Raw genomic sequence first — 16,758 nt, forward strand, 5'->3', positions numbered from 1 at the left:
TTAGAAATATACACCAGTCTCCATCCAGCTTCCCATATACATTCCACCTCCATCCAGCTTCCCACTGGAGGGCAGTAGAGAATCATCCAGATCATCCCTGATTTTGGCCCTCACTGGCTGTAAGGTGACAAAATCAAACCTTAAAATGGATTTCCTACTGCTAAAATGTCATAATCAAAGTACATTTTTAGGAAATCTATTTGTTCCCATAAACAGCCATAATTGATTATGAAAATAAAAGAAAATATAGCAAAAGTTATGCATTTACAAGCCCTACTAAGTGGAAGAACAAAATTAAAACTACATCACAAATGTCCTTTTTTTGTGGTGGGACTTTTGTACATTAGCTGACTGGCTGAAACTTCCCAAAATGCTAGTCCTAAAAAGTACTTTGGGTATGAATCTTACTCTTATATGTGATATATATAAATATATCATATGAGATTATTAAAATTATATTAAGTATAATTTTGAGCCCTCAGCCAGCCAAAATGATGGTAAAGTCTACCTCAGTCATTGCTTAGACTCCCCTAGCCACCCTGATCCATGATAAGTCACCCATAGATTTTGGGAGTCACCCATAGATACCCAGAGGCATCAGTAGTCCCAGGCCAGAGTGGTTAGGGCTGAGATGCCCAGTGTCATTTGAAAGTGACCAGGCCTCTGGTCTTTTCCTGCACTGGGACTGGGATTTTTTTGTTACAGTTGGAAATCCCAGTGCCTCAATCCCTGCCTCCCTAAGATCACTAGCCATCATTGATCAGTTTCTGTCACTGTTCAGAGGAAAAATTTTCCTTTACCCTTCAAGATTCTTTTGGCTGGCTGAATTCAATTGACATGCGGCAGATTAACAGGAAAAAATTAAATTTGTTACATACATAGGTGGACTCATAAGAATATGAGACCCACAGTCAGTCAGGCAATTGAGGCTTATCTAGAGCTAAGGAGAAGGGGGTAGTAGTCTGGGACTTCATGAGGAAGGAAGATAAATCATAGGAAGATGAAAAAGATAAATGTTTGCTGGACCATCCAGAAACAACGGACATAGAATTTACGCAAACAGACTTTGCTACCTTTTGCCCTACCACCCCTAATTCATATTATGCTGTAGTTATCTACGGTGATTACTCCCTTCCTGGAGCAGGTCCTCTGTGTAAATTCTTATAGGCAGTCAGGGGGAAGGGCAAAGCTTCTTCCTGAGCCTTTTGTTTCTTAAAAAGTAATCAGCCTAAAATAATCCACATGCCAAAGAGACACATTTTGGGGTGGCAGATTTTGCTCCCCTGCAGTCACCGTCCTGGATGCTTTTAACAGTGGCCGTAGGTCGTCACCCCTGGCAGAACCTCTTCTCCTGATTTCATTGACTTCTCTACCCTCCAAAGAGAATGGATTTTTCCTCTGTACACCCTTTCCCACCAAGTTTAACCTCTTCAGTGAGTCCAGACTTTCACTAAAGGAAAGACCGGAGATAGTCTTTAGGCTTAAGGCCCACTAAGCACTGTGAACTGGCAACCATCAGCAGAAGGTAGGGGAGAATGGAAAATTGCAGCAAAAACAAAATGCAGTCTAATGTCTTAACAAATTATCCTCCACAGAAGCTGGCACTGGAGATAATTCTTTTCCTAGTAATCTCCCTATGGAAACCACAGGCATTCTTCATGCCTCTAAGCACCTTCAGACTGCATTCAAAATTAGGGTGGTGAGTCTGGAAATCTTTCTTTGCTAATTTGTTGTACATGAATGCCTGTAGAAGCCTTTGAATGGTAAATGCTGTGGGAGGGGCAGTTTCCATGGTGACTTTTCAATGCACCCTTTTTCTTGCACTTCAATTAGATCTTCATTGCTGAGGGACTGTGAATGAGAAGGTGAGGACTCAGTCACATCTGGGGGGCAGGAGGTGTGAGAGACACAGCCTTTCTAGATGCAGGTACATTCTGAACCCACTGAGTTGTACTACTTGCCTGGCCCCATCTCTTCACCGTGGCCCTAGCCCCACTGTGGGAAAAGATGTTTGCAACACCCATGACAGAGGGCCAATTTCCTTAATATCCAAAGAGAGCTTACAAGTTAATATGAACAATACCAAAACAATAGAAACAAATGGGCAAAGGACAAATAGGCAGCTTACAGAGAAAGAAAATTGATGGCTTACATTGTATGAAAATATGCCAATCTAATTCATAATGAAAGAAATACATATTTAAGTAAGATTCCATTTTTCACGTACCAGACTGGAAAAGATCTAAAGGTTTGATAATGTGTTGTGTTCAGAGAATATGAAAAACCATCATTTTATACACTCTTAGTGGGAGGATAAATTGTATAATTTCTTCAGAGAGTGATTTAGTCCTTCTAGAAAGTCATCCTACAAGTGTAATTACATTTGACTTAAAAACACAAGTAAAAGCATATTTATCAAAGCCTTATTGAAGCAAATGACTGGAACAGATTAAATGAGTTACTGATACATCCAGACAGTTACTCACACAGGGCAATGAGAGATAAAAATAAAGTTGGATTTTCCTCACATCCCATGAGTTGTATGTTCAACCAATTGGCTAAACACTGTTAAAGGATAATTCTCAAAAAAATAAAAATCATGACTCTCGTGCAGATATAAAATGAACACGTGCTGCAGATTTTATTTGCTCATAATGAAGGAACTAGGCAGATCTCATTACTGGATCAAAGGAGAAGTCAGAGAAGGACAAATTCCTGTGGAGTAAAGGAATGTTGAAATGAATGAGCAAAATGGGGGCAAAACTGGTTTTTCCACGGGTAGGGGAGCTTGTCCCTGCACTTGCTGGAATTGATTTGCATGTTGATAGACAGGAATTACTTCACATTGTTTTTTTTTTTTTTTAAAGATTTTATTATTTATTTATTTGACAGAGAGAGACACAGTGAGAGCAGGAACACAAGCAGGGGGAGTGGGAGAGGGAGAAGCAGGCTTCCTACTGAGCAGGGAGCCCGATGTGGGACTCGATCCCAGGACCCTGGGATCATGACCTGAGCCAAAGGCAGGCACTTAACGACTGAGCCACCCAGGCGCCCTACTTTGCATTGTTATCTGTAATTTACAGAGTTGTAAAATAGCTCTCAGAAACAGCACAGTTTCCACTGTAGCTATTTTCTCTACAAGATTTAAGTGATTTAAATGATAAATGCAAGGAGTCTAACAAAGTGTAAAACAGAGTGTAAAACTGGGGTCCCAATTATATTAAAAAAAAGACATTCAGGTATATGCATATGTGTATATATATGCACATGTGTATATATTATATATATTAAAAATATATATATATTCCTCAATGGAGACAGAAGAAATTGGTAATTGTGGCTGACACTCAGGAGAGGGATTGAAAGTTAGGAATTTGAGGTGAAAAAAATCTTTTTTCACTATACTCCTTTATATATTGCTTGATTTTTTTTTCTTTACTTTTGCCAGGAGCATGTATTATTTTTCCAAGGCAATCTTTCATAAACAAATAATAAAGCAATGGCATCTATAAATCAAGCATCACAGGAAATACAAGGAGAAATGGATAGAAATGTAATAATCAAGGGAGGGGAGCCCTTCACAAACCTCTTTCAGGTTTTGTTCATTGAGCAGACAAAAAATAAAGCTATGAAAAGCAGTTTTCAACATGGATTGCATATTAAGAACAATTAGGGGGTTTCTTTAGAAAAGCTTTTTTATTTCAAACCTATGCAAAAGTAAACAGACTGGCCTAATGAACCCAGGGGACCCGCCACCCCAGCATTGACAATTTTACCAAGTCATGGCCAGCTAAGTCTCTACCCCCTTTCCCCCTTTCCATATTATATTGAAGCAATCCCAGAAACCATATCCTTTAATATATAAACATTTTGTCCAGTAAGTAGCTCTAAAATATAAGGACTCTTTTAAAAACATAACCACAATACCATCATCACTTTTTTAAAATTAAAAATTCATAAGCACAATATCATTGTCACACCTGAAAAATAAACAGCAATTCTTTAACTTCATCAAAGATTCAGTGTTAAAATCTCTCATTGTTTTATAAATGGCATTAAAAAAAACAAGTTTTGTTTGAATTAGGACCTGAATAAGGTTTACACATTTTGATTAGTTGATGTGTCTCTCAAGTCTTTTATTGTAATCTATACATTATCTTGTGTGTGGGGGGTGTCTTCTAGAAACTATTGTTGTCCAGGCTTCATCCTGACAGTGTTGAATTTTACCTGAGCCCTATGCTCCTGGAAAACAGTGACAGTTTAGAAACACACACACACACACACAGAACCTCTTTTGTGTTCTGGAAAAGAATTACTGCAAAGAACCATCCTTTCCCATATGACTTAGGTAAGACTCACATGGCGAGACATGTTTACCTATGGCAAGACTAAGCATAGACCCTCTAAGTTCCCACCCGTGGCCTCATAAGTGATAAGCTGAACTGCTTGTTCCCACTGACCAATCAGAAAAAAATTCTTGTTAACCAAACTTTGGTTAAGATTCTTTCCTTCTCCCAAGTCCCTGAGCTTTGACCCACCCCCAGCCTGAACCAACACATAACTCCTCCTTAACAATCTCTCCTTGTTAGGAGTTAGTTGGACAGTTAGGTAGTCAGGGCCAGGGTCCCCAACAAGAAAATATGGAGTCAGGACAGCTAAAATAAAACAGCACTAACATCCTGTTTTGTAGCTTAGATAGGAGCGCACCAGCATTCTGCTTTGCAGCCTTTGCAGAAATGACTTCTGCAAAACATCCTAAAATAAGGCAATAACCCACAAAGTGTTTGTCACTATCACGGGCAAGGGACAGTTAAGACATAAGCCCCCAGATGTCAGCAAAAAAAACCATCAGCATGATGACATTAACCTAATAGGTAGATATGTGACCAAAGCCCTGATTAGCCTGACTCAGTACACCTTGATTGCTTAAGATAGTTCCACAAAAGAGCTCATAAAAACCCCTAAACTTAGAAACTCCAGGGGCAACCCATTTGGGCCCCACTCCCCCTCCGGGAGCTTTGTACTATTGCTCAGTAAACTTTGCTCTGCTGCCCACCACTCTTCTGGTCTACCTCTTCATTCTTCGAAGTGGCGTGACCAAGAACTGCGGGCACTAAAGGCAGAGAATTCCGGCTCAGGGGGAAACATTCTCTGATCTACTCTTCCATTAGGTCACTCTTTCATCCCACTTCCCCACACCTAGTCCCCGCCCCCCCCCCACTTCTAGTCTTGTTTACTCTTCTCTATAAAAGAAAAACTCTTCTTGTCTAACCTTCGAGATCTTATGGTCAGAGCTTCTCTTTGCAGCAGCAGTCCCTCTCACCTGCTTTGCATTAATCTTTTCCAATAGTCTCTTCTTACTAAATCTGGATTTGTTTTTTATTTGACAATGCCTAGAAATTTTGATGTATTTATCTCCAGTTGATTATAATATGAAATGAGATTTGAGAACCACTGCTTAGTGGATGTAAACCGTACAATTACTAGGATAATCTAATACATATATATCTGTGTTAGTCTGTGTTCCTCCAGAAAACAGATTCTGAGGTGAGGTCTTGTGCAGATAGTTTATTTAGGAGGTAATCTCAGGAAGCACAAGAAAAAGAGCAGGGACAGTGAGCCAGGAAGGAGGAAAGCCCCGTCTACAATGCATAATGGGCAGGTTTCACCTGTGGGTAACCAAAGCTCAGTTCCTCTGGGAGATTCTTTGAGGAACATGTAGAATGTATCTTAGATATGACCTCTATAGGGATAGCAAAGCTGGGGTATTTACCTATTTTCCCCTCTCCTTCACTGGTTGAGAATTGTCTCCAAGGGTTTTAAGTCCCAAACGTTGCTGGCCACCTTCAAGCAGAGAAGAGATGTATATGTTTTTGAGGGGACTGTCAGCACATTGTCCCTTGCAGCTGCAGGCAAACTCAGAGGGAACCCAAGGCGATATGGAGCTGGGATCAAGAGCATGTGCTACTGTATTGAACTCTATACCTAAAGAGAATACCCTTTTTCATTTCTTGCAAGTGCCAATTGAACAGCAAAAGTTGACCACAGAAATTCCCTGTAAGTTTCCCAAATAGAAATTTTAACTAAGATTTATTGAATACTTACTATGTGCTAAAGGATTTACATGTATTACCTTAATTTAACTCTCAGGACAAACACCTGAAATAGGTATGATTATTATCTCAATTTTACAAATGAAAAAAATTGAGCCTTAGTTTAAATACTCTGCCCAGGGTCATATAGCCAGGAAAGACAGAGCAGGAGTTTAAATCTTAGCTTTCTGACTCAAGAATGCAGCTGCTAACCACTATGGGGTATGCTTCCTCACAGCCTTTAATCATAATGTGGGAAAACTACAAGTTAGTTATGTTAGAATAATATTAGAAATGCTAGTTAATGTTAGAAAAAACAATGGTTATAATGATCCAACAATAAATACTCCCATCATTTGGGGATTTAAAAAATTTCTGTATAGAGAAAATGAAAGCACCAATAAGAAAAACCCTGTATGGCCAAATTTATGAGTTCTGGTTAAAGCTGTGATGGGGGAAAAAGAATATCATTATAAGTAAGAGTGACATTATATGAATTAAACATTCTATGCAAAAGGTTAGGAAAAGAATAAATCAATGTTGGATATGTAAGGAGCTAATAAAAATAACAATAGAGAGGACTTCCAATTCAGCTCAAGATGGAGTAACAGGAATTGGATGTACCCTCCCCCCTGGACAACCAAAAAGCAGAACATGTAAAACAGGGATTGTCAAGACACTCAATATCAGGCAACAAAGGACTAGTGATCTCTGACAAGAAACAAGGTGAGCCCCACCTTGAGAGAGTTTCCAGGCCTTGGTGCAGGAAGGGGAACCCAGGCAGAGCCCAGCAGACTCCATTAGTTGAGGAGGAGCTGAGAGTCTGGAGGAGAATAAGAAAGCTGGAGTTCTCAGGATGAGCTGAGAGAACTACACATGGAGAGAAACCCAGAGACCTGTAGAGCGCTCTCAAGTATTCCGCAGAATACAGGTCAGTGAATGCACATAAGGAAACAACCTGAGATGGGTGCCTGGGTGGCTCAGTGGGTTAAGCATCTGCCTTCGGCTCAGGTCATAATCCCTGGGTCCTGGGATGGAGCCCCATGTCGGGTTCCCTGCTCAGTGGGGGGGCCTGCTTCTCTCTCTCCCTCTGCCACTCCCCCTGCTTGTGTTCTCTCTCTCTCTGTCAATAAATAAATGAAATCTAAAAAAAAAAAAGGAAAAAAAAGAAAATTTCCCAAACTTGATGGAAACTATAAATAAATAAATACATACATACATATATACACATGTATATGTATATGAAACTTCACAAATACTCAAGCATAAGAAGTGTGAAGAAAACAACATAGAGGCCCATCATAATCAAATTCATTAAAACCAGTGATAAAGAGAGAATCTTAAAAATAGCCTGAGAAAAAAGGCATGCTATGAATGGAGGAACAAGATTAAGGATGACTTCAGATTTCTTGTTGTAAACAATGCAAGTGAGAAGATAATAGAGCAATATCTTTAAAGTACTAAAAGAAAAAAAAAAACCCTGTCAAACTAGAATTCTATACCCAATAAGTATATCTTTCAAAAATGAAGGTGAAATAAGGTGAAAGATGTTGTTAGACTTAACAAAGGCTGAAAGAATTAATCCCTATGACATCACACACAATAGGAGATATTAAAGGATGTCCTTCAGGCAGGAGGAAAATGATGCCAGATAGAAATCTGGATCTATACAAGGGAATAAAGACTACTAGATATGGGATCCTTTTTTTTTTTTTTTTTAAGTAGGCTCCATGCCCAGTGTGGGGTTCAAAGTCACACCCCTGAGATCAAGAGTCACATGCTCTATCAACTGAGCTAGCCAGGCACCCTGAAATGGGATCCTTTTAATGCTTAATTTGTATGCATATCTCTGAGCTGAGTGGATGCACAGGCAATGCCTCATACTTGCAGTTTTCTCAGGAGGATTATCCTTGAACAACTGAGGTTATCTTTTTTTTTTTTTTAAGATTTATTTATTTATTTGACAGAGAGAGACAGCAAGAGAGGGAACACAAGCAGGAGAAGTGGGAGAGGGAGAAGCAGGCTTCCCACTGAGCAGGGAGCCCAATGCAGGGCTCAATGCCAGGACCCCGGGATCATGACCTGAGACGAAGGCAGACGCTTAACAACTGAGCCACCCGGGCACCCCCAACTGAGGTTATCTTAACCAGAGGTGCCTGGGAGTTATGCTGCTTCTCTGTCTTGGCAGCGCATAGTCAATAACTGACTGAGGTGGGGATGCAGAAGCACTTGGCTCAAGGTGGGACACATTCTGTCCTCCAGATCTCCCTGTGGGATCAGAATGAAGCTGGACTTCACCTGAAACCCCATTCTTGCTTACTTCTTTTCCCTTCCCTACTCTGCTTCCCTCATTCCCTTATCAGATTCTCCTGAGAGTGCTTGAAAAATAAATCACATACATATGAACCTCTGTCTCAGGCTCTATTCTGGGGAACCTGATTTAGGAGAGGCAGAGAGTATAAAGATATTTGTACCCAATGTAAATACTGACCAAAAGGGCTCCATGTTAGGGGAGCCTTACAACAATGAAGTGGATGAGATAACTATCCTGTCGATATAAGTGAGTTCTCTTTTTTCATCCGCCCTGCTGCTCACTCAGGGGTTCATGAATAAAGTGGCCATGAACATCAGAAATGCAGGCCATACCACAGCTTAACAACATGGACATTTTCACACTAAGATTAATCTGGCTATTGCTATTGTTGAGCACACAATATGCCAACAGCAGTGCTGAGCCCCTCATATGGCATCATTCCCTTGAGGGACCAGCCAGCCCCACCTGGTGGTAGGTCGGTTACATTGGAGCCCTCCCATCATTAAGTAGGAACCAATTTGTCCTCACTGATTGTTTTCTGAATATGGATTATTTCTCTCTGCCCATTAGCTTCTGCCAGCACCCTTGCCCATGGATTTATGGCATTCCTATTCACCCTCAAGGTATTCCATACAACATTGCTTCCAATCAAGGAACACATTTTACCATAAGTATAAGCAGCAAGAGATTCAACTAGTCTTATCATGTGTCCCCAAATCCAGAAGCAGCTGGTCTTACAAAATGTTGGAATGGTCTGCTGAAGACTCAATTATGGTACCAGCTGGGAGACAGCACCTTACCAAATTGGAGTGTTGTTTTGTGGGTTATGATTTGAACCAACTGTTAATACATGTTGCATTTTCTTTCATGGCAAGAGCACACTGGTTGAGAGGAGCTTCTCACAACTAATAACACTTGCAAGAGTTTGGCTTCTCATTTCTGTAAACTTAGCTCTTCTCATCTAGAAGTCTTAATTCCCAAGAGTAGAATGTTTCCACTAGGATACACAACAATGGTTCCATTGATGTGAAGGTATCTACACAGTGGAGACAGATAAGACTATGTCTGGAATTGTGATTCATTGGGATGCTTCTTCTTTTTCTTCTTTTTTTTTTTTAAGTAAGCTCCATGCCCAGTATGGAGCCCAACACAGGGCTTGAACCCACAACCATGAGACTGAGACCTAAGCTGAGTTAAGGGTTGGAAACTTAGCCAACTGAGCCACCCAGGCTCCCCTCATTGGGATGCTTCTTAATACTTGCATGTTCAATAGGAAAAGTCAGTATGGGGGAAAGGGATAATAGCAACCCCAAAAGGCAGGATGATTAAGGACTAAAGCCCATTAAGAATGAAAGTCGGTGTCCCCTCACTAGGTATAGAATTCCAAGCAGCCAAGATTCTGAATGAAGTCAAGAGTAACATGGAATAGGTAGAGGGAGAAGGATATGATAAATATCAGTTATGGCCTTGTGATCAGTTACGAAGTTGAGAACTAAGGCTGCTATATTATGTATATTTTAATGAGTGATTTCAACACCTCCTTTCTTTCCCTCTCATTTTGCATAAAGAGTTTTGGCAGCACTTAACTTTATAATTTAATTACATGGCAACCAGGTTATGAGGAGTCACACTCAGACTCGTTGGTGCTGCATATCCCTTGGAGATCCTAGACTTGATATGGACAACATGGTAAACGGAATTGTGTTTCCCCTTGTTGGGGAGAGGGTGAGAGCATCTTCATTTGTAGGATACATCTTCTGCCTGACATTTTATTGTGTTGGTCTCAGCCTATTCATAGTGATGCTATTGGCTAGGAATGCCTGAGGCACTTGTCCAGACCTGTATTACTCTTAGCAAGACCCCACAGACATTTCCTCACCAGGGCCAGTGTGGTGGCTGGATTAACCCCTGTGATTTTTATTATGATTTTGGATGTATTTTAGCAAGAAATTATCAGAGAAATTTGAGGAACAAGATTTATTACTCACAGGTCCTGGAGGATACACAGCATGCTGGAGGGCCATATAGTGAGGTCAAGGGTAAAGGGAGAGGGGGGTAAAGGGAGAGAGAAAGGACCTAGGGTTCTGCCTTTATTAGGGTCCAAGGGTGGGGTATCTGGGGTTTCATTGGTTCATTCCTCATTGGCTAATCTAAAGCTTAAGAGTGGGAATTAGGGCATGGGAAGGGAGAAGTGGGTTCATTCGAGTGGTCAGTTGTCTAGGTTACCCAGGGCTTTCTGAAAGAGGAAACTTCATGGATAGTGGTGGCTTCATTCCTTATCTGGTGGTTTTGCTAGTAGCTGTGCCATACAACTGGCAAAATGTTTATTCAAGATGGATGTTTTTTGAAATGGATGCCTCAGCAATCAAAAGCTTAATGCCAGGCGCTTACACTGCAGTTTTGTTAGGTAGAAGCATGAAGTTGTTTTAGAGAGTTAAGTATGGGTGGGAAGATGGGAATGAATGCTGAGTAGCAAAAGGGGTGGACTGTGCTGATGTGGCTCTTGTTTATGCCTCACCCTGTCCCTTCTCTGATTGACGGGGGCCTGCCCACTGCACTTTCCAGAACCTCGTGTCCACTGGCTTCTGGCTGGGTTTGGCACTACTGGGAACCAGAAAGGAAAAGAAAGGAGGAAGCCAGGGAATTTCTTCCTCTTCCTCTCTGTTCTGGGCATCATCTCTGGCAGGGGCCATGTCTCCTCCATAGACCAGCTATGGCATGTACAAACTTTCCTGTATGTGACAGTGTGTGTGCACTTTTCAAATGTGCCTTTGAAATCTGTCTCTGGACCACTGTGTTTCCTAGATCTGCCAAGAAAAAGGATTGGAAAACACTATTTTTTGAAAAAAGATTTTATTTATTTATTTATTTACTTATTTAGAGAGAAAGAGCGCACACACACTCACACACATGTGAGCAGGGGAAGGAGCCGAGGGAGAAGGAGAGAGACAATCCTAAGCAGATTCTGTGCTGAGTGTGGAGCCTGACACAGGCTTGATCTCACAACCCTGAGATCATGACCTGAGCTGAAATCAAGAGTCAGACACTTGACCAACTGAGCCACCCAGCTGCCCCCTGGAAGACACTATTAATGATACAATCTATTGAAGGTGGTTTTCTTTAAGTGAGCATTATTGGTGACTTTTCTTCATTTGGTTATTTTTAAAAAAAGAAAAAAAAGTATGCCCCCTCTCACCTCTGTTAATACTCTGATGAAGAGTGCAAACTGTCACCTGGTATTTTGATTTGAGCCCCTAATTGCAGCTAATCAAGCATTTACCTTGCATTTACAAGCTCTTGCTGCAGGTACATTTTTAGCCATCCTCTGTAAAGAAACATAATTGCAGTAGAAACCATAGAAATGAACATAAGAAAGAGTAAGAGATGAGTATCATCACTTATTACTTAAGCATAATTCCTTTTTTCTAGCCACCTAGAGATCAGGAAGAGAAAACATCATCTTAAATAGAATTTACGAAGCAGAGAAGCTGTTGACAAGGAGCCTAGATAAAAACACCATGGGTGTTTTGCATGTAATGGAACTGTATCCAGAACGCTAATTTTATTCAATGAATAGAATTATGGATTATTTAATTTGTAAATCTCAAAGCCCAAATCAAATATTATTTTCTTCTTTAAAATGTTTTTATTTCTATCTTAAAGATAAAAGAGTTTCCTTGTCAGGGTGCCTGGGTGGCTCAGTCGTTAAGCATCTGCCTTCGGCTCAGGTCATGATCCCAGGGTCCTGGGATCGAGCCCCGCATCGGGCTCCCTGCTCCGTGGGAAGCCTGCTTCTCCCTCTCCTACTCTCCTTGCTTGTGTTCCTGCTCTTGCTATCTCTCTCTCTGTCAAATAAATAAAATCTTTAAAAAAAAAAAGAAAAAAGGAGTTTCCTTGTCTAGATCAATCTGACTGACCTGCCTTTGCTGTTCAGAATATTATTGGTAGAACATACAATAATTTTTAGACTTAATTGTAATCTTAGTAACTGTTAAGGGCAGCCCTCTAATTTAACAGGAAATTGAGACCAAGTGACTTGGTTAGGTGAGTAAGTGGCAGAGCAGAACCACAAACCATTCTCTTGACTCTACCTTCACTGCTTCCTATAAATATTAGTGGTTCTCAAACAGTGGTTTAGTCTTCAGATCACACCTATCCCGCCTTAGCATTCCCGCTCTTTTGATTCTCTTATGTCCCCTTCTTCAGCTGAAAATCAGCATATTACCATCTTCCACCTCTCAAATCACAATTTAAAATCCCCAATTTACTATGTTATTATCTATTGACTTTCTACTGTGGGAGATACAGAGTTAGCTCTCTTTTGCCTACCTTCCTTTTAGCCCCCTGGTCCTGCCCCCAGCCCCTAATATAGTTATGTCATACTTTTGATTAGACAGTATCAGTTTACATGTAAATGCTTTTCTCAGCTGAGCCATGCAGTATGCTATGGATACCTTCCTTTTCTGTTTGATTTTCTCTTTTCTCTGGAGTTTATGGTTGTTTGTTTGCTTAGGTCTACTTAACACTAATGTAATTCAAACACTCCACTAGCTGTGTAAATCAGCAGTTCTCAAACTTTTTGGTCTCAGGACCCCCTTTCACTCATAATATTATGGAGGATCCCAAACAGTTCTTGTTTATGTAGGTCATATCCACTGACATGTACCATATTAGAAATCAAAACTGAAAAAATATTTATATATACATTCAAAAGCATTAATAAATCTATTTCATATAAATATAAGTAACATTTTTTATGAAACTATTTTTCAAAACAAAATAAACTTAATAAAAAGAGTGGTATTTTACATATTTTCAAGTCTCTTTAATGTTGGGTTTATTAGTAGACAGATGGCTTCTCATTTCTACTTCTGCATTCAATCTGTTGTATGTATGTTGTATGTTAAGTAGCCTCCGGAAAACTCCACTGTATACTCATGTGAAAATAGCTTGACCTTGCAAATTTCCTGACAGGGTCTTGAGGACCCCTAGGGTCACTGGACCTCACTTTGAGAATTACTGGTCTAAATATATTCAGATGCAACAAGTGTTCCAACAATTTAATCTTTTAAAATGAAATTGTTTCTGGATCCTTCTGACTGCTCCAATATGGCCTGGTTTCCCTCTACATCCAGTGCTCAGCTGTTATCCTGGGATCTACCTTAACTTCTCTCCAAAGGAAACCAGGCCTTGTTTCATACATCTCAAGGCTTCCTCTTTCTTGTTTTGGTGGAGTATATCCTGCAGTAGCTTTCTTTGAAATGATGCATGGGAAACACATTTTCCTAGACCTTGCATACCCAAAAATATTTTACCTTCATATTCCTTTGAGAATTTGGCTGAATTTATAATAACTTGGAAATTATCTTTCCATCATTATTTTGAATGCATTACTCTCCATTGTCTTTTAGCTTCCTATATTGCTATTGATAAATCAAAAGCCATTGTGATTCCTGATCCTGGTATTTTACCCTCAGGGAACTTTTAGTATTTTCTCTTTGTTCCCAGTGTTCTGAAATTTCACAGTGATATATCTTGGTGTGAGCCTATTGTGCTGGCATTTCCTGGGCGCTTTCAATTTGGAAATGCATCTCTTTGTGATACTGTGATATAATAAGAAATATATATTTTGTCTTCATCCCTGATTCCTGGCACAGAGCTTGTAAAACCCTTGGAATTTCCTGAGTGGTAAGAGTGAGAGGAGAATCTTTTGTTAATTATAACAACCCCCTTTCAACCATACCTGAGTTTATGTTAATGAAGTGACTCTTTTTTTTTTTTTAATAGTCCTAGTCCTTTTATTTCCCCCAAATTGTTCCATGTCTTGCTGAAAAAGCAATAGGTACCTTATGCTCAGAATCCTTTCCTGAGCCACCCACCCATCTCAAAAGAAACCCTGTACTGACCATCTCTCCCACTGTTACAGTATGGTCTCAGCCTCTCACCTTGAAGGTATCACTTTCAAGTATCTCTTGCACACTTTATCCACCATCATATTGCTATGTATGATATTCCCTTATCTATCTCAGTTTTCTCTCCATTTATCTATGTTTTGTCATCAATGAAAATAAAGGGGATTTGATGTCTGATCTTATTTATCTGTCACTCTTAGGAAAATCTCATTTTTAACTGGACTCAGACTTAGAGGTAGAAGCTCTCAGAGAGGACAGCCTCCGTCTCTTGGCAATCTGTTCCTGGCGTTTTTCTTTGGCCTCCTTCATTCTCTTGGCCAAAAGTTTAGCATATTCTGCAGCTCTTCCTTATTTTTCTTAGTGTGCTGCTTCTTCAAAGCAATACGCCACTGTTTGTGCTGGAGGACACGTGGAGTAACAATACGCTGAATCTTAGGTGCTTTGGTTCTAGGTTTCTTACCTTCTTTGTTAGGGGCTTTCTCACAACATACTGGCAGACATCATCTTCTTTAGAGAGATTGAAAAGTTTGCAGATTCTCCTGGCTCTTTTGGGCCCCAGGCGATGAGGCACAGTAGTATCAGTGAGTCCAGGAATATCCTTCTCCCCTTTTTTTACAATGACCAAGTTGAGAACACGGAGATTGGCATCCACAATGCAACCCAGAACAGATTTGTGCTTTCTCTCTCCAGTCCTCCTTGGTCTATAGCAGGAATGCCCCTTACTCAGCAGCAGGCGGACACGGCCATGAGTCAAGACACCCTGCTTCATGGGGAAGCTTTGTTTTTCATTGCCATCACTGATTCGGACCACATAACCCTTCCATTCTTCACCCAGAGCATCAGCAGCAACTTCTGTGGCCATACGCTTCTCATAAAAGGTGCGAAGTTTGTGTTCATCGTCCACTTCAATGAGTTTCTGGCAGCTAGTAGCTGGGAAAGAGATGTTTAGCTTCATCTTGAAGCAGCCTACCACCTCTGAGGGCCACGAAAAAGAGGCAAATGAAGTGACTCTTGAAGGTTGGGGGCTGGTTGCCAGAGGAAGCAACCATGTGATTAGAGGGTTGGAACTTTTAGCTTCACCCCCTGACTTCTGGGGTGTCAGGAGTGGGGGGAGGGAAGAAGGACTGGGAATTGAGTTAATCACCTTTGGCCAATTATTTAATTAATCATGCCTGCATAATGGAACCTCCATAAAAACCTTACATGAAGGGGTTTGGAGAGCTCCTTGTTTGGTGAAGCTGAGAGGGTGGTGCCCCCCAAACTCCATGGGAACAGAAGCTCCTGTGCTTGGGACCCTTCCAACTTTGCCCTGTGTACCTCTTCATCTGGCTGTTTATTTGTATGCTTTATAATACATCGGTGATATTGAGAAACTCAGTTTTCCTGAGTTCTGTGAGCCATTATTGCAAACTATTAAACCTGAGGAGAGAGTTGTAGGAACCTCCAATTTGTAACCAAATCAGACAGGAGGGTGGGTAACCTGAAGACCTATGACTTGTGATTGGTGGCTGAAGTGGGGGGAAGTCTTGTGGCATTGAGTCCTTAGCTCATGGGGTCTGCACTAACTCTAAGTAGTTAGTGTCAGAATTGCTTGGTGGGGAAAAAACCTATACATTTGGTGTCAGAAGTGTTTTAAGTAGGGAAAAACAGTTTTCCTTTTACTTTCCATCCTGTGAAATTTCCTTGAATTCCTGCTTTGATGATATTCTCATTTAAATATTTTTTCTTTTCTCTTTCTGGAACTATTATTCAAATGTTGGGGCTTCTGGACTTGTCCTGTAATTCCTGCTCCCTTTTTCTCTATGTCTGATTTATTTTTGCTCTACTTCTGTGATATTCTCAATTTTATTTTCCAATTCTATTGAATTTTATTTATTTACTTAGTTTTTTTAAGATTTTATCTATTTATCTGACAGAGAGAAAAAGAGAGCTAGCACAAGCAGGGGGAGCAGCAGAGGGAGAGGGAGAAGCAGGCTCTCTGCTGAACAGGGAGCCTGAAGTGGGGCTTCATCCCAGGACCCTGGGATCATGACCTGAGTTGAAGGCAGATGCCCAACTGAATGAGCCACCCAGGTGCCCCTTCTATTGAATTTTTCATAATTTCTTGTAATAGCATTTCAGTCCTCTGAATGTTCCTTTTTAAAATAGTGTCTTTATACAAAATACTAATTCAAAGGGATTCATGCACCCCAGTGTTTATAACAGCATTGTCTACAAGAACTAAATTATGGAAAGGGCCCAAACGTCCATTGACTGATGAATGGATAAAGAAGATGTGGTATACACACACACACACACACACATACACACATACAGGAATATTACTCAGCCATAAAAAAGAATGAAATCTTGCTATTTGCGACGATATGGACGGAGCTAGAGAGTATTACACGAAATAAGTCGGTCAGAGAAAGAGAAATACCATATGATTTCACTCATA

At 40.5% G+C, this 16,758-nt stretch overlaps 1 pseudogene; it reads right to left on the reverse strand.

Annotated features, from left to right (window-relative positions):
• Positions 1-14,524: 14,524 nt before the first annotated feature.
• On the reverse strand, positions 14,525-15,273 carry LOC118525897 (small ribosomal subunit protein eS6 pseudogene; annotated as a pseudogene).
• Positions 15,274-16,758: the final 1,485 nt, after the last annotated feature.

This window comes from Halichoerus grypus, chromosome 1 (genome assembly GCF_964656455.1).
Source record: "Halichoerus grypus chromosome 1, mHalGry1.hap1.1, whole genome shotgun sequence".
NCBI lineage: Eukaryota > Metazoa > Chordata > Mammalia > Carnivora > Phocidae > Halichoerus > Halichoerus grypus.